This window comes from Lipotes vexillifer, unplaced genomic scaffold (genome assembly GCF_000442215.2).
Source record: "Lipotes vexillifer unplaced genomic scaffold, Lipotes_vexillifer_v1.1 scaffold1114, whole genome shotgun sequence".
Lineage (NCBI taxonomy): Eukaryota > Metazoa > Chordata > Mammalia > Artiodactyla > Lipotidae > Lipotes > Lipotes vexillifer.
This window is the reverse complement of record NW_006779031.1, coordinates 1,517,454-1,522,216: the sequence shown is the minus strand read 5'-3', so window position 1 is coordinate 1,522,216 and position 4,763 is coordinate 1,517,454.

Sequence of the window (4,763 nt, the reverse complement as noted above, 5' to 3'; positions counted from 1 at the left end):
TAAACTTACCTCTTAGGCCTCTTATTTCTGCTGAAGAGAAAAAACTTAGCCTTACTAATTCAAAGTAAACTCTATCATTTCTGGATTTTTGGTCTTTTTTTTTAATGCCTCTTTCAAGTAAATACTTAACAACCCAGGATACTTTCTCTCCCCTTTCTGATTTCTTTCCTCATGTCAGGTGGGCAGGGGGTGGTTTCATAGGGTCCAGATATCTATAATTTGCTTCTTGTCTTTGACCAGTTGCAGTCCAAAATTGACATTTACTGGCCATGTAACTTATCCTGTCTGTTCTTTATGCAGTCCTTAGGCAAAGGACATCCCACTTCTTCCCCCTAAGCTGAATTACAGGGATAACACGAAGGGTGAGGAAAGAGACAGCTCTGTAAATAGAAGGGCAAGAGGAAACACAGTGGGGTGACTGATCAGCCTGATTTGCCCAGACTTGAGTGGATGTTGCTGCATCCACCGCTGAAATGCCCAAGTCCTCCTCTAACCTTTATTCCCATGGACCCTGCAGGTTGTTCTGTATCATCCATCCTTTCTCTGACTGTGCAGCCTCCTCAAGTCCACTAGCCTACATTACAGCCCCATCCCAAAGTAACAGGAGCCAGGAGAGTATGTCAGGCAGTATCAGGGTGGGGGGGAGGTATATTTCTCTACTGTCCCCAGAATATCTCCTGATCAGAGGATGCCTCTGTCTTCAGATGGCAGAGAAAGAACCAGAGTGGCTCCAAAGGAAAAAAGGAAAAGGAGCAGGTTGCTTAACCTGCATCTGGTCTGGGCAAAAAATGTCTGCATCATCCAGAGCATCTCACCAGGGGAGGACTGATGACACAGGGATCTGTGGCCAGAGGCCCAGTTAGTAATGTGTTCTTGGAGATGATTTCAACTTCAAGAATCTATAGCAGTAAGAGGAAATGGCTTGAAACTTAGTAGATTTGGGGCTCTGGCCAAACCGTTTGTAACATCCAGGGACCAACTGAGCTTTCTTCTTCCCTTGCTATCAATTAGTTATTTCTATTATTTCTCCCTATCTTTCCAGTCATGTTTTTGCCATTAGCTCATCTCAATTACGTTGGAATTTCAAGGAAACACTTTTTCCCATAAGGCAAGTTGATGTAAGTTGATCTTTACACATTCTCAGGAGACTTGATTATTGAAGCTCCCAAAGAATCTCATTATCAAATGTTTTAATGACGACAATCCTAGCATGTGGTCCTTCCCATTAGTTTAGAACAACGAAACTTTTTTTTAAGACATCTTTTCTTTGTTCAACAGACAAAACTTTTAAATCAAATACATACACGCCTTAGTAAATGGATAGCTTTTTTGTGATATGGGAATTATAATGCTGAACTACTACAGCAACAGCTGAAGGAAGCACGTGTTCAAAATTCTCCCAGCAGCATTTTAGCCATAGGTACAAAGAAGTCTTAAAAATGTGTTTATTCATATCCTTCGTTTCAACTGCATTTCTAGGAATTTATAGTAAGAAATAATTAAAGATGTATGCACAGAGACTGAACTTCCACCTAGAACGTAGAAAGGCGCACGAGACCATCGCTTCCACCATAACAATGAAAAAAAAAAAACTGGGAAATTTATAAAAACATAACATTTCTTGAGCCCAAGAGAAATCTGAAGTCACAGGGAAAGCAAGCAAAATGAGTTCCAGGAACATGAAATCTTCTGAGAAGAGATGAGGCACACGATCTATTTCATCTTTGGCAGAGCAGAGGGAAGAAGGAGTCTGCCACACAAGTGGCATCAGCTATAGCATTTTAATGAATTCTGAAAGGCGAAGTATGGGTTAGCACATCAGTTTGGAATAGCTAAGGACCACAGACATAAACAAATCTCACACTCACTTCCACAAACCTTCACTGGGTGTTTACTCCACAGATTGAAGGGAAGGCAGGAGACTGGAAAGGACTCTCCTCAGTGACAGAGGCCTGCAGGAGGTGATCGCTGATGCTGGTATCTGGACCAGCAACATCGGCATCATCTGAGCACTTGCGAAGCAAAAGCTTTAAGCGACTGGGGGAATGGCAGCAAATCCTTTTGCTCCCAGGTTCCAAGCAGAAATCTATTGCCTCAGGAGGAAGGGTAGAAGCAAAAACCTTCTGACCCTGAAGGAGGGGCAGGAATCCATCTTCAGCTCAGGAGCCTTCAAAGATCCCGAGCAAAGATCCACATCATCTGGGAGAGGGGAAGGGAACTTTCATACTAGATCAACCATGAAAACAAGGCAGAATCTGGGTGTCATAGGAAAGAAGGGCAAGAACATTGAGAAAACCCTACCCTTGAGGCCCAAGTATACAGGGCTTGCCTAAGAAGGGGGCTGGACCAGGACAACAGAAAACGTTTGCATCCCCTACCATGAGCCTAGCATTGAGTAACAAGGAATAGTTTAGCAAGAGTGGAGAGGCAGTCAACCTCTGTAGGGCAGGTGGATAAGAACTAGCAATTTCCCCAAGGGTGGGTAATAGAAACACTGAGAAAAACCCATGAACACCCCAGTTCCATTCTAAGAACAAGGTAACAGCAGCCAAGATCGGGAGAAATTTGAAGCCTGTAGCACACTTAGGTAAAGGTAGCAATAAGAGAACAACCCAAACCCTGCTACACTCCTGACTAGACTGACTCAAGTCCCAGTGGCCTAACAGAAGAAGAGGTGTACTCATTGCTAGGCTAAATACCATTTACCTCTGTTTCTTGTTCTTCTAACCATGATGCCCAGGATTCAATAAAAAATTATAAGAAACACAGAAGAGCAAGTTTAAAAATAACATTGTCAAGTGATGACATAGTCAACAGAACCAGACTCAGAGATCACCCATTTGTTGGAGTTCTTAAAGAGACTTTAAAATAAATATTAATAATATGTTAAAGGTAGAGGAGTGTGATATTAGTTGGAAATTTGGATATATGCATATAAATTGAGTGGAAAGTGGTAAAAATTAAGGTAAACATAAAATATATTATTTTCACATTTGATTGCCTAATTTTAAAAAAAATTTATTAGAGTTCAGTTGATTTACAATGTTGTGCTAGTTTCAGGTGTACAGCAAAAGGTATTTTTTAAAATTTCCTTGAGATGTCCTTTTTGACTTATGGGTTATTTAGGAGTGTGTTGTTCAGCTTTCAAATGTTGGGAGATTTTTCTATTATCTCTCTGTTATTGATTTCTAATTTGATTCCATTGTGATTGGAGAACACACTCTGCATTATTTCAATTCTTTCAGATTTGTTGAGGTTTGTTTTACGGCCCAAGATATGGACTATCTTGATAAATGTTTTGTGGGCCTTTGAAAATAATATGTATTATACTGTTTTGGGGTGGAGTGTTTTATAAATGTCAATTAAATCCTGTTGGTTGATGATATTCTTGATTTCTTCTATACTCTTGCTGATTTTCTGTCTAGTTGTTCCATCAATTGTTGAGAGAGGGGTGTTGAAGTCACCAAATATATCTCTGGATTTGGCTGTTTCTCCTTTTTTTTTGCTTCACATATTTTACAGCTCTGTTTTTTTCACGCACTTACATTTTGGATTCCTATGTCTTCTTGGTGGATTGATCTTTTTGTCATTATATAATGTCTCTGTCATTCGCTGGTAATTTTCTCTGCTCTGAAGTCTACTTTATCTGATATTAATATAGCTACTCCTGACTTCTTTTTGTCCTCCTTTGACTTTCAACCTACCTCTATCATTATAAAGTGAGTTTCTTATAGACACTATATAATTGGGTCATATTTTTAAATCCACAATGAAAATCTATGTTTTTGATTGGTGGATTTAGACCATTTACATTTAACTTAAATGTTGCTATGTTAGTGCCTAAGTCCGCCATTTTATTTTTTGTTTTCTGTTTCTCCTCTGTATTTTCCTTTTCTCTGTTTTCTTTTTCTTGCTTTCCATGGGAATTCCATTTTGATTTATCTATAGTGTTTCTGACTGTATCTCTTTGTATAAGCATTTTTGAGATATTTCTAGATATATCATTATATATATCTTACTTATTACAGTCTACTGGTGTCATCATTAAACCAGTTTGAGTGAAGTGTAGAAACTGTACCTCCAGTGATATCCCTTTACTCTCCCCATTTTTGAAATAATTGTCTTTAATAGTTCCTCTACATACAATTAGAAATACATGAGACAGTGTTCTAATTTTTGCTCCAACTGTCAAACATAATTTGGAAAAACTCAAGAAGAGAAAAAAAGCCTATTTTATTTACTCATATTTTTACTAAATGTCTTCTTTCTTCCTTCCTGATATTCCAAGGTTTGTTTTTTTTTTTTAACCATTTCCTTTTAGTTGAAAGAACTTCCTTTGGCCTTTCTTTTAGGGTAGGTCTGCTGGTGAAAAATTCTTAGTTTTCCTTTATCTGAGAATATTTTGATTTCCCTTTTATTCCTGAGGTATATTTTCATTGGGTAGAGGATTCTGAACTGACAGTTCTTTTGTTTCAGCACTTGAGAAACACTGTGCCAGTTTCTTCTAGCTCCATGGACTCTGATGAGAAATCCCTCATTCCAACTGTTTTCTCCCTATAAACAAAGTGTCATTTTTCTCTTACGGCTTTGAAGATTTTTTCATTGGCTTTATTTTGCAGAAGTTTAATTGTAATGTGTCTTGGCATAGATTTTCTTTGGGTTTGTCCTTTTGTATTTTGTCCAGCTTCTTGAATCTGTGTGTCTTTGCCAAATTTGGAGAGTTTTCAGCCATTATTCTTTAAGTACTTTTACAGCTCTGTTCT